This window comes from Phascolarctos cinereus, unplaced genomic scaffold (assembly GCF_003287225.1).
Source record: "Phascolarctos cinereus isolate Bilbo 61053 unplaced genomic scaffold, phaCin_HiC Scaffold_1;HRSCAF=81, whole genome shotgun sequence".
Classification (NCBI taxonomy): Eukaryota; Metazoa; Chordata; class Mammalia; order Diprotodontia; family Phascolarctidae; genus Phascolarctos; species Phascolarctos cinereus.
The window spans coordinates 69,957,979-69,972,814 of record NW_027555514.1 but is presented as its reverse complement, the minus strand read 5'-3'; positions in this window follow the sequence as shown (position 1 = coordinate 69,972,814).

Here is a 14,836-nt window from a genome sequence, read left to right as displayed (position 1 = left end):
GAGAAAGAGACTGACAAAGTACATTTGAAATAAGCAAAGGGAGCGCAGGGAATTGCTATTCTCTTCATGCCATTATTACCTTTCTACTTTTTCTTTAACGCACAAAAAAAAAATTAATTTGTTATAGTCAGAATCCTAAATTTGAATCTCACTTCAGTCACTACGGCTGGAAACAGAGATAATTAGACTGACCCATTGTCTCAGGCAAATCAGCCCTTTTCAGAACTGTACCAAAGCCCCCTTACCCTGATAGCAAAAAGCCGTAGAGGCCAGGATAACTCCTTCCACTGATGGAAGGATTCTAGGGAGGAGGCAGCACCACAGGAAGCTTTTGTTCCTGGGTGATAAAATTAATAATGACAATCTGGTGTAGCCAAAAAAAAAAATGCTGAAGAGAAAGCCAAGGCACAAGGACATCAAAACAAAACAAAGTAACTCCCCTCCCCCCACCCCTGAAAGTGTTTAACTGAGCCAAGAAATCAAGGTATTCTAATTAAACACATAATTTAAGAGGTGTAAAGTACTTGGCCTGGAGCTACCTGAAGTAGAAAATTAATATGCTTCAATCCTAGCATTCAGTGAGTCTCTGGAATTCAGAAACAGCAAATTGTCTTCCATTGTATTTTAAGTTTGATGAAAACATATTCCAGGCTGAAGAGAAATAAAGATTTCTGTAGATGAAATAATAGCACCTTGAAACTCCTAGTACTTTTTCCTCTTTGGTAATAATATGGAGCATCTTGCAGAAAGCTTGGTAGAGTAGAAAGAACATGGGGTTTGGAGCCAAAAGACCACAGCAGCAAAACTGAAAACTGTCAGGCATTTCAGGATATTAAAAGGAAAAATACTGAAAAAGTAAGGGAAATGCATGACCCTGCCATGCAATCCTTTGGAAATGAATCAGATCAATAAGCCTGTATTTAGTATACTCTAAATACAAGGTCCTAAGCTAAAGTCTGGGGCTACAAAGACAAAAATCAAAATAGTCCCTGCCTTCAAGGAGTTTATATTCTAACAGGAGAGACAATATGTATATGTGGGGGTGGGGGTGTCTGCATAGATGTGTGGATATGCACATGCACACATATATACATATATGTATACACATATATACATATACATATATACATATGTATATCTGCCACTAGTGCCTGCGTCCACAACTGTGATTAAATTCCAGTTGACTAGGAAGAAAGACACGTGGCCCAGGTGGGAGGTGTAAAGGACAGACTCCATTTGTTAATCTGAGGGTTAGGGTTTTTATGTCGTTAATGCATGGGAACATCACCCAAAGTATCAAAGGCAAAGCAACAGCAATTATTTTCTCATGGGAACACTAACCAGGAGAGTCACCCTGAACCGTTTTCTCACTTCCCTGTAATCTTCAAGGTCCTTCTGTTCTCAAGAGACAGATCAGGGGGGTCGAGGAGCCAACATTCCTGACTTACACAGCCATCGGATACAGGCAAACTGAAGGTAAAACCTGGGCTGGCCTGAATCCTCTGACTCATCAGAGCTAGCCCTCAACATATATTCACACACAATATGACAAACACAAAGAAGCATACGAAGGTCCAAGTATAATTCTTCATATTCAATTAGACCTATTTTTTAGAACAAAGATGAAACCAGACAAACTTTAGGGCATTACTAAAAGGCTAAAGTTGATCTAGGATATTATGAAGGATATTTAAATTCTTCAAGTAGCACCATTTAGAGAGAGGGAAATGATGAGATATGATAATATGAGAAGTTTTCATGAAAAACTAAAAGTTAAAAACTCATTCTCCAGGTAACTCACAATTGTAGCTAGTCACATCCATGTTTTTGTATGTGTACACTCTATTCTTGGAATGGAACTTTCATTTTTTAGCAAAAGAGTAATAACCAATTAGTGAAATTATTTCAAAGAAAATTACTAAGACAAAGAGAAACAGGTTAGGGTGGAGTAGAACTTCCTGGGGCTAGTGCCATCAAGACATCCTCTGGGAGGTGACAGTAAGGTTAGATGAATTGAAGGCCAGGGTAAGAATTTGGGTAGACAAACAAGAAAGCACCTTCCTTCATATTTTTAAAAAAAGCTCTTCTTCCAATCCAGTGATGACAAAACTCTCCTTTTCCAGGGCATGTGAAGAATTCCAAGAAACTTGGGTAGAATTGTATGAACTGATGTGGAGTGAGGTAATGAGAATCAGGTTATGAATTTACATGATCACTGAAAGGCTTCAGAATTGCATTCCAAAGTTGAACTCATCTTTTTATCCAAACCCACACACCTTCCAAACTGGTGTTGTTGAGGGCATCACAATACTTCCAGTGTTCTAAGTACACAACTTCATCTTTAACTCCTCCTCACTCTTCCTCACCCTAATTCAGGCCTTCATCACCTCTCACCTGGATTATTGCAGCATTCTTTGAATTGGACTTTCTGATTCGCATCTATTCCTTCTCCAATCCATCTACCACACAATTTCCAAAATCATCTTTTCAAAGTTGACCATGGCACTCTGCTGCTCCATAAACTCTAATGACTAACTACTACCTGGAGCAGAAGTAAAGTTTGGATTCAGTACAAATTCAGGCCACACTTAAGGACTTTAGAGGGCCACATGTGGTCTCAAGGCCACAGGTTCCCCATCCCTGATGAGGATCAAAAACTATCTTCTTTGTTTAGTTTTTAAAGCATTTCACAACCTGGCACCAACTTACCTTACAAGTTTTATAATATGTTACTCCCTGTCTCAAATTCTACGTTCTAAGCAGACTAGCCTTCTTTCTGTTCTTTGTACAAAACAATATCCCATTCCTTTACCTAGCTGCCAAGACAGCTCAGTAGTCAAGTGGATAGAGTGCTGGGGCTAGAGTCAGGAAGACCTGAGTTCAAATCCAGCCTTGGATACTCAATAGCTCTGTGACCCTTGGAAAACTTGTTTCCTCACTGATAAAATAATGGCACATGCCTCCTGGGGTTGTTATGAGGATCAACTGAGATATGTGTACAATGCTTGGCCCATAGTAGGTGCTCAATAAATGTCTGTTTCCTGTCTTTGTTCATGGAGTAAGTCCCATACCTGGAATGCACTCTCATCTCCACCTCTGATAGTCCCTTGTTTTCTTCAAAATTCTGCTGTCAAGCAACTCTACCTACATAAAGCATTTCCCGGTCTTCTCAGCTGTTGATTTGCTCAGCCCCCCCAAAAAAATTTATCTTATATTTTCAGGAAATTTTGTATATACTTATGAAAAGCTGTTTTCCACAGCAAAATACAAGCTACCCAAAGGCAGAGATAGTTTCATTTCTATCTTTGTATGCCCAGTGCTTGGTACATAGTAAGTGCTTAATAAATGTCTTTTGTTGATTGATTGATGGTTCCACATTTTTATTCATATTTGTGATTAAAAAATCTTTTATAACATTCAAATTTGATTGTGTGTTTATTTTAGAAACAGAAGGATAATCGAGGAGAGGCAATTGGTGTGATAGACAGAGGCTAGCCTTAGAATTAATAATACTAATCTTCATGATAATAATAATAATAGCATTTGTGCAACTCTTTAAGGTTTGCAGAGTACTTACAGGCATTATCTCACTTGCTGTCCACAATAGCTTTTTGAGGCAGGTGCAATTATTATTCCCATTTTCCAGATAAGCAAACAATCAAAGAGGTCTACTATGCATTGGTGAAGGAAATTTCCTAACCCAGGAATTCTCTATAATAATTAAATTACAGGTCCAATCCTTATCCCTATCTGAAAAAAAAAATGAATCCAGGGGAGTTAAATCACCACTCAGGCTTCTTGCTTGCTTGCTTTTGTAGCTAACAAATGGTTTTCTATGTTTCCCCCTTTGTAGAATGTTCATGGGACAGCTAGGTGGCACAGGGCTACAGTCAGGAAGACCCATCTCCCTGAATTCAAATCTGGCTTTAGACACTTATCAGCTGTGTGACTCTGGGCAAGTCACTTAACCCTGTTGGCCTCAGCTGCTCATCTGATAAAATGAGCCGAAGGAGAAAACAGCAAACCATTCCAGTATCTCTGCCAAGAAAACCCTAAATGAGGTCAGACATAACTGAAAGGACTGAACAACAGCAACAAAGGAATGTTCATGCTTCTCTCTCTCTCAATATCTCTCTCTCTCTCTCTCTCTCTCTCTAATATTGAGTGACTCATCCAGGTTTAGTTCTCCTACAGGTCTAATTCAATCCCTTCTCATTTGCTCCAATTATACTAGATGGCTGTGAGGAAAAAAATAAACAATATCTTAATGCCAATGTTATACCCACCCCAAACCCACTGAAATCAGCTACCCCATCCACTTAGCTCTTGAACCATATACATGTGCTTACTGAAGCATCTCTGCTTCTTTCTGCTGACTTAGCCATTTCTGCCACCAGTTGAAGAACCCCTTTCTTTGTTCTGCCTTTGAGATATACCCAGACCCCACCACCCAGCAGTCACCAATAAATGCTGAAGCAAAATGAGTCATCAGTGGGAAAATGAGCTCAGTGGCACTCCCAGGGCTAGAGTCCCCACTCTTCCTATTGTACTATACTCAAGGTCAAAGGGAAGCAGCTAATATGTGAGACTAAGCTCCTGCCTGCAGAGCAAAATACTGCTGAACCCAGTTTTCATCATCCCTGGCTTCCAGGAATGTCCCAATCTAATGCCCTTTAGCTGAGACAGATAAAGTGAATTGTGAGATTGTGAACGTTGCTTGTTTTAGCTTTATATTAAAATATTCAACCATCACCTTTGGGTGATGGGAGTGGACAGGAGGTCAGGGCTGAAAAAGTGATTTAAGGTGACTGAGCGATTATGTCTGTCAATATCATTTGCTATCAATTGTCACTTTCGATCAAGTGAAATGGAATATGAAATCTTGATTAGGAGGAAAATAAAATAGCAATTGCCCATTGATTAAATTTACCTTAAAGTTTGACATGTCTGTCAAACAAATGCTGGACCTGAGTGAGTCATGAGCTTTTAAGAGATTCGCTAGAGAAAGTGCCTTGCTTACTTTCTAAATTGATAATTGAAAGCATTTGTTCAACTGGTGGATTCCTAGAATAGTGAGTGCTCAAATGAGTATTAAATGTTTTAGCATCCCTCTAGGAGCTAGGTGCCCCAGACACTTTTTTCTCCCCAGATTCTTGAAGGAACATAGGAGGAAAAGGAAGAGACTCAGTAGATTTCAGGGCTGTTATTATGGATAAATTTTTATTAAAATATGCCTGGAAATATTCTTTCTTCTATCATCTAACCCAATATCCTGTTGTAGTAAACAAGTGACCCTTCCTTGGCCCTCAAAGATTATGCCAACAGAGCATAATCTCTGGCAGGTCCCATAAGTGGAAAGGTTTCAGATAGATCCAATGACCTTTTGACCAACAGTCATCAGAAGCTCAGCCTAGAGTCCAATGGAAAGGTAATAAATTGGGCTTCGGGGTATCCAATAACTTGAGAAGACTGACTACTAAATTATAGAGGGGCTGTAATCTGCACTGGTAAAAGTAATAGGGTGGCTAGGTAGCACAGTAGATAGAGCAATGGACCTGGAGTCAGGAAAACCTGAGTTCAAATCTAACCTCAGATTCTTCCTAGCTGTGTGACCCTGGGCAAGTCACTGAACCTCTGTTTGCCTCAGTTTCCTCATCTAAAAAAATGAGGATAATAATAGCACCTACCTCCCAAAGTGGTTGTGAGATTCAAATGAGATAAGATTACAAAGTACTTAGCACAGCACCCGGCACATAGTAGGTGCTATATAAACATGTTAGTCTTATTAAGGGTCACACCAGTGAAACCAGAAATATCGCAATATCAGGGGCAGCTAGGTGGCGCAGTGGATAAAGCACCGGCCCTGAAGTCAGGAGGACCTGAGTTCAAATCTGGCCTCAGACCAAACACTTGACACTTACTAGCTGTGTGACCCTGGGCAAGTTACTTAACCCCAATTGCCTAAAAACTAAAATATATATATAAATATATATCGCAATGTCAACAGAAAGGGTCTAAGGCAGAGGTTTTTAACTTTTTTGTTTCACGGACCCCTTTGGCAATCTGGTGAAGCCTATGGACCCCTTCTTAAAATATTGTTTTTAAATGCATAAATTAAAATGCACATTATAATAAAGGAAATCAATTATATTGAAAGTTATAAAAATATTTTTTTTTAAATAAGTTCACAGACACCAGGTTAAGAGCCCCTGGTCTACAGCCTCTTTTTCAACCTCTAGAGGAAGGGAATGATTGAGACAGGTCTGTGGTTGGCATTCCAGGCAGTTTTCTTTAGGTTTCATTGGTCTCAATTGCTGGAGGTGATCTCTCAATGTTGTTTCCCACTGCATAGTCTATCAATTAATTTATTAGTACTCACAAAGCTAGGGCATTTCTCCATATGATCCCAGGGACCATTCTTCTACCTTCCACAAGGCTCATAATCTAAAGAATTGCTTTAATGTGTTTTTCTATGTTTTTTTTTCTCTTCTCTTCCTGCTGGCCTACTAACAGGAATTGTACATTACACTATTCTTATACTTTTGAGTTTACATAGAAAGGGCAAGATTTTGAGTTACATAGAAAAGGAGTTTCCCACAGGGAACTTACCAGCTACAATAATCCTGGAAACAGTAATATCTTAATTTCTGGTTAAAAACCAGTTCCCATATAATTTTAGGATGTATCAAGACAGAGATTTGTAACCTTTTTTGGTGTCATGGACCCCTTTGGCAATCTGGTTAAACCTATGGACCCTTTCTCAGGATAATACTTTTACATGCATAAAATAAAATACATAGGATTGCAAGGGCAATTAATTCTATTGAAATACAGTTATCAAAGTATTTTTCAAAAACAAATCCACAAGTAATGAAGCCCTGACCTAGATATTAGGATCAAAAATTATAAATTTATATACAATAATGGCTCATATATTCCCTATTCTCCTTTATACCATGCTACCCCGTCACCACCCCCCACCTCTCTGTTTTAAAATCTGTCAAAGAAAGTATTGCCATTTCACATGCATTGGAAGATTATCAATTTAGGTTGTGATGAAATGGGAAATTCCTACCTCACCCCAGGGACAAAGTAAGGGCAATCCTACCCACAGAAAAAGAGTTAATCCAAATTAATCACAAGTTACCCAAAAGCCATAGGAAACATGGAGACTACTAGACCACCAGGCCTGCTTCCTGCCGGACCCCTGCAACCATCATCAAAGGGAACAATCTTAGGGGAGGAAGGGCCCATCATCCTTGCTACCACTAATTCCTAACCTAACAGGAAGATGAGACCAAGAGCCCTGGGAATAGCAATGCTCCTCAGACCACAAACCCTGCCACCAGCCTAGCCCCCATCAGAGGAGTAACTCTTGTGAAAATGAGACCTGTTAGTTACTTCTGTCAGTGCAAATGCAGCCTTAGGCTTACTGTTTCCCATCCCAGCTCATCAGCTCTACATAGGTCTGGTACACAGTAGTGGCTGAATAAATATTGTTGATTGATCTTCACCTACATTCTGCACTATCTCAATGGAACTGCTCTAATGCCAAGTAATAGATTCTGCTCTATGGAGCAGTGGAGAAGAACAGGGCTTTCTTGGAATGTTTATAGACTGGAATAGCATCAGCTCACACACAACAGATTCTTAGCTTTTTCAGGCAGTTTCTCAAAGAACACCCCCAACAGAGAATCTAAGTAAGAATGTTAGCAGCCAAGAAAAACATTTAATAAATTCTCAGAGTGAATCTCCCTCCGCACAGCCTTGCTTTGACTTCCATCCAGGCATTTCTCAGTGAGAGAGGCTAGGCAAACAGAAATATGGAAGTTGAGGAGGTGAGATTTTACAGTAACAGGCCGTTAAACCAGATTTATGTCATGGAAGATAAGATCCCTGAGGGCAAAAATTGATTTTTATTTTTATCTTTGTAACCTGAGAGCTTAGCATCCTTCCTTGCCCATGCTAGGAGCTTAATAAATGCTTATTTAACTGAACTGGAGTAAAATGGAGGCAGAGTCTTAAATATAAAGTAAAAATGCTAGGATTTCTGTAATGATCACAAGTTGCACTTATGTAGCAGGAGGGAGATGTGGAATTCAAAATACAATATAAGCAATCCTCATTTCACAGATGGATAAACTGAGGCTCAGAACTCAGACTACCAACCCAGCTTCCAGTCAACATCCAAGGAAGCAAACTTTATGGAGATGCCACCTGGAAACTTTAGCTCCTGCTTTGTCAGCAGCCACAGCTACTGGAAGTTGTATAATAAGGTTCTTCCCATCAAAGTTCTCACAACTCTCAAATGGTTCAACATCAGGAATAGATATGTTTTTACTGGGGAAAATGACACTAAAGAAGATGTATTACCATATGCTTTAGTGCTGCCCTATAAGGACTATGGGGCCTCTCTGTCTGATGTCCAGCTGAAATCTGATATGTACCATCTTCCCCATTAGAATGGGAATTCCTTGAGAACTGGGACTGTCTTGGTTTTCCATTTTTGTCTCCAGTGTTTTGCACATTGTTAGCACTTAATAATGTTTATTTACTAATTCATTTATAGAGCCACATGCGTAAACACTGCTGTCACAAAACAGAACCATATTAAAAGCATAGCCTGTCCCAAGTAATTCACATACTACTATATTAACCCTTTTTTTGCAGTTGAAAAACCTAAGACTCAGGAAAGATATCAAGGATAATAATAGCATTTATATTGGACTTGAAGACCTACAAAATGTTTCTTACCTACAATAAACTCTGAAACTTATTATTTGTGTGATCTTGGGCAAAGCACGATTTTCCAGTTTCCTCATCTGTAAAATGAGGTGATTGGATTATGTGACCTCTGAAGTCCCCTCCAGCTCCATATATATGGATGTGAATCCTATGAATCCTATATGGTAGGTGCAGTTAAGCAAGCTAGGTGGCATAGTGGATAGAGTGTAGGGCCTGAAGTCAGGAAGACCCATCTTCCTGAGTTCAAATCCAGTCTCAAACACTTAATCAGCTGTGTGACACTAGGCAAGTCACTTCGCCCTGTTGGCTTCAGTTTCTTCATCTGTATAATGACCTAGAGAAGGAAGTATTTCTGACAAGGAAACTTAAGCGGGGTCACAAAGAATCAAATACCACTGAAACAAAATAACAGCAACAAAGGTACAATTAAGTAACAGGTGAGTACTATTAAGCAACTATTAAGTTACATAGGATACCAATGGACCTATGAATCTTGTAAGGTAGTTGTTATTAAGTGATTTGTCTACAGTTAGTAAGTGTCAGAACTATGACTAGAACTCAGGTCTTCTGCCTCTAAGTCCAATCACCACTTTCCTATATCACATTTGAAGGGAAAGACCAGTTCCTTGCTTGTGTGTCTCATTAAAATATTAATGATGGATTATATGAAAAAAGGAAGCTGAAAATTCTCTGACCCTGAATCCTGTATTCCCTACTGCTAAAATAGATAGACCTCACCAATATTGTAGTTAAAATGATAGGAAACAGAGAGAAATCTCGTGAGACGGGACCTCATGGTGTGGGGTCACCACATCTCCAGAGCTCATTGCAGGCTCGGCAAGCTCAGGAATTTGATTCTAATCAGTTCACCCAGAGGCGATCAGGCTCTGGGAAGCTAATGCATGCTAAATAAGCTACTAGAGGCTGATTTGTAAACCAGAATACTAATTTATCAATTTGTAATATAAGATATGTCTGCTAAGAGAACCAATACCAGTCATCTGCAAATAGCCCTCCTTCCTGGGGCTGGAGTCTGCTCAGGAGACCAAATTACAAAGTCAGATAGCTGCTTGATGAGGACAGAATCAGAAGAAAGGGAGCAGGATGTTCTTAAGGAAATATCTACTAAACTAGGGTAGCTTGATAAATTGCCAGGCTCCAATCTTGCAATATTTCTGTCTAAAGAACAGGAGTCAGTCATCCGGAACAGACCACCATCCCCTTGGACACTGCTGATAATAAATGTGGGTTGAAATAGATTAAACAGAGGCAGTCTTGCTATTTGACTTTCCTTTTTCTATGTTCTTTGACAGTCTTCACAAAACTTCTGCTATTGCAACCCTTCCTCATGATAGACATGATTTCATTTCCAAGACCATAGTCTATTCACTATTCATTATATTGTCAATTAGCACCTTCCTTTTTTAGGGAGAGATTATTGAAGTTTGGGAAGTTCTCTACCTTTATTCTTTTAGGGCACCATTGGTTCTACAAAGAAGGCAATATAATATTAGTGGTTAAAATATTGAATGTGGAGTCAGGAGTACTAGGTACAAATATCTGGAGTTCTGTTACTTCCTACCTGTATGACATTGGATAAGTCAGTTAACCAGCCTGTCCGGGTCTGTTTCCTCTTCCATAAAAATGAAGGTAGTGAACCAGATGAAATGTTTTCTTTCAAGTCTAAATTTCATTTGTAATGTCATTTGCAATCTCTCTCATGTGATCTCATTTATAACTAGCTGTGATTTTAGAAGGTAATATTTCCTGAACTTTTCCTTAAATTCTGAGTCCATAAAATCTAAATATTTGGAACCAGCAGCCTCCTATGTACCAACTATGACATTTATGAATTTTCCCACCTATTTCTTACTTACTTGTTTGTTCCTAGCAACATCCAGACTTTTTTTAACTCTGAAATGAAAGAAACCCAAAGATTCCTCAAAATGGTGAATAAGAAAGATAAAAGCATCTCCCAATTACTCCCATTGGGGAGTAATACTCCCCAATGCTTATTACTTTGAGAAGTCCTTCACTACTAAGTGTGAATGTCTTCCTTTGAGACTAATCTTACATGGAACAAGTCACTCCTTTGGAATTTCAATAGCTAGTACAAGGCTTTTTCTTTTTTCCCCCAGTGTTCTTTCCATTAGAGTATCTCATATTGTCTCTCTTCCTGCCTACAACTTACTTCATAGGATTTGTTCATTTCATTCATTCAATAAACACTTATTAAATACCCACTATAAACTAATAAGTATTTATTAAGCATCTACTATCAATCAATAATAAGTATTTATTAAGCACCTACTATAAATCAATGAATATGCATTTATTAATAATTAATACTTGACTACTAGGTATTGTGGGGTTGGGCAATAAAGAAAGATACAATCCTTATTCTCCAGGAGCTTATATTCATTCTATCAAGGGAGATAATGTATACATAGATGCCTATGAAGAATAAATATAATTTAAATAAGAGGTAGTTAAATATAAAATAGGGAGGAAAAGTACTAGCACTTGTGAGGAACAGGAAAAGCACTGTGAAGACAATGTGCTGCCTGAGCTGTATCTTAAAGGAAAAGGAAGAGAAAAAAGGCCAGTTTGAATGGATCATGGAGAATGGAAAGGGGAAGAATTTTTAATGAAGTTGGAGAGATGGATTGGGACTAAGTTCTAAAGCTCTTTAAAAGTCAAACATAGGAGTTTATATATTCTCCTAGGGATAATGAGGGGCTGCTAGAGCACATTGAATAGGGAAATGAGTAACATGGCCAGACATGCACTTTAGGACAGTCACCAACAGCTGTGTGGAGGGCAGACTGGAATGGGGAGAGACTTGAGGCAGGGAGATGACCATCTCTTGCAACAGTCCAGGCAAGAAGCAATGGCCTGATCAAAAAGGTAAAATGTTGGCTATAAGATGTTGAGGAGTTAAAAGTGGTAAGATCTGGCAACTGATTGGTTATGTGGTGAGACAGAATAAGGAGTCAAGCGTAATGCCAACGTTGCAGTCCTCAAAGAATGGAAGAATTATGGTGTTCTCAACAGAAACAGGGAAATTGGTGGAAGGGAGGGTTCTAGAGGGAAAGAAAATGAGTTCTCTTTTAGAAATGTTGAAACTGAGAAGTCTCCAGGACATCCAGTTTGCAATATCCAATAAGCAGTTGGTGAGGTAGGACAAGAGTTCAAGAGAGAAATTCCAGTTAGATTTATAGTCCTGCAACTAATGCATATAAAGATGATGATTAATCCCATGGGAACTGATGAGACCACTAAAAGAAAGAGCATAGAGAGAAAGAAGGCCTTGGGAAAAACCCTAGAAGTTAGGGGGAATTATGTGAAGGAACCAGCATGGAAGACTTCAAAGTATCAGCCAAAGCCTGAGGAGAACCAGCAAAGAGAAAAGCATGGTCAACAGTGTCAAATGGAGCCAAGAGGAAAAAACTTATGTGCCGGAAGTTGTGCTAGGCATTGAGGATACAAAGAGAACTCCTCTTTCCCTTTTTGCCTTCCCTCCTTCTCTACTTTCCTTCTTTACTATCTCTCATGATTTCACTGGTATGAGAAACTCCCTATTAGTTAAAACTCCCTTTTTACCTATTCATATAGCCAACTTGGCCAGCTAATTGGTGCAGCAGACAGAATGCTCAGGCTGGAGTCAGGAAGACTCATCTTCCTGAGTTCAAACCTGGCCTCAGACACTTACTAGCTGTATGAATCTGGGCAAGTCACTTAACCCTGTTTGCCCCAATTTCCTCATCTGTAAAATGAGCTGGAAAAGGAAATGGCAAACCACTCCAGAATTTCTGCCAAGAAAACCCCAAATGGGGTCAGAAAGAGTTGAACATGACTGAAATGAATGAACAACATATCTACACGTAAATTTAGAATGAGGAAAACAATATGAGTATATGTGCACATATACATATATTACACACATACATGTATACACATAAACACACACACACATATATTCATGTTGTCTTCCTCATTAGAATGTAAGCTCCTTGAGGGCAAGCGATATTTCACTTTTGTCTTTGTATCTCCAGTACCAAGCATGGTGCCTGGCACATAGTAGGTGCTTTAAAGAGTTTGCTGATCAACTACTTATAATAATAATCATTTACATAGCATTTGCTACAATAAGCACTTTGCAAATATTATCTCATTTGATCCTCACAACCCTCCCGGGAGGTAGTTGCTAATATTAACTCCATTTTACAAATGAGGAAACTGAGGCACACAGAGGTTAAGTAATTTGCCCAGAGTGATGTGGCTAGCAAGTATCACTGCGAAGATTTGAACTCAAGTCTTCCGGACTTCAGGCCCACTGCTCCACCCACTGTACCACCTAGTTGCCTTCAGCTACATCAAAGGGATGTTGTGAGGAAAATGTTTTGAAAACCTTGCAGTGCTATGTAAATGTAAGTTATTAGCTACCATTATTCCCTTTACTGGTAGTCATTGATTTTTAGTGCTTAATTTAGTACCTTGAAAACCATGCCAACAGAGTATAGGCTCTGCCAACTCCTGCCAAGCTGGGGGGTGGCCTCAAGTACAAGCGCAGGGATGCTGGTACCCTAGATGTCTCTTGTCTGAGGACCAGCCCAGCTAAGCTCAGAGGCTCACCACCAAGTTGATAAGCCCATCAGAAACTCTCAATGGCCAACTACTAAATTGAAGAGGAGTTGAGATCTGCACTGGAAGAGGGAATACCCACACCAGCAACATCACATGCCCTTCTAGTAGGGGAGGCAATGTGATGCAGTGGGAAGAGTAATAACTCTGGAATCAGGAGACCTGGGTTCAAATCCTGCTTCTGATACTTTCTGCCTATGTGGCCTTAGGCAAGCTACTGAACCTCTCTGGACTTCAGTTTCCTCATCTATGAAATGAGGTGATTAGAACAAATTGTCTCTAAGGCTCCTAGCTCTCAATCCAAGATCCCATTAAAATAATAAAAGAAGCTAAGTACCTCAAAGCATAATTATTAATTAGAGCACATTGCTTAGAAATCAATGTAATATATAATCTTGATAACTGACTTGTAGAACTTTAGATATTATGTATGAATAAAAATTATCTGTATTATTAGTTTGGTTTTGCCTACATGCACATCTTTAGTTCCTGGGATAGCTGAGGAATAAAGTATTAAAGTGCCATTTCACTTAAATCTACAACTAACAGCATTTACTAGGCACCTACATGCCAGGCACTGTGCTAAGTGCTAGGAATACAAAGAAAGACAAAATAATCATGATCATAATAAAACCACAGTCTCTGCCCTCATGGAGCTCACAGTCTAATGGAAGAGACAACCTGCAAACAACTGTGCACATACAAGATCTATAATGGATAACCACAGAGGGAAGGAATTAACAATAAAGCCTCTTGGAGAAGGTAAATTTTAGCTGCGACTTGAAAGAAGCCTGCAATGGAAAAGGCAAAGGTGGGGGGAGAAGGGAGCAGGTGGGCAAGGAGAAGAGAGAGAGAGAGAGAGAGAGGAGAGGAGAGAGAGGAGAGAGAGAAAGAGAGAGAGAAGAGGGGTTGCCAGAGTGGGGAAATGGGAGTACCTTATGTGAGGAGTAGTAAGGACAGTGTCAGGGCAGCTAGGTGGTGCAGTGGATAGAGCACCAGCCCTGGATTCAGGAGTACCTGAGTTCAAATCTGGCCTCAGACACACAACACTCACAATTTAGCTGTGTGACTCTGGGCAAGTCACTTAACCCCAAATGCCTCACCAAAAAAAAGGACAGTGTCACTGGATTAGAGAGAATGGGAAGGGGAATAAGGTATAAGAATACCAAACCAGGTTATACAGGGCTTTAGAAGCCAAAAAGATTAAAAAATGAAAAAGCAATCTTTCTCCTGCTCTCAGGAAGAAAACTCAGAAGGAGCTATTTCCGGTGGTGGATTGAAGGAACGTGTATTTCCTCCACATTTCCCCTCAGCAGTCCTTAAGGTCTCACATTTTATCCTCCCATTCTCATTTCCTTCTTCCGATATCAATGGTAGATGTATTTGATGCCCACTAGCGGTTACCAAAACTGGAAGGGGTAAGTCATGGTGGGTTCCAGTCAAGTAA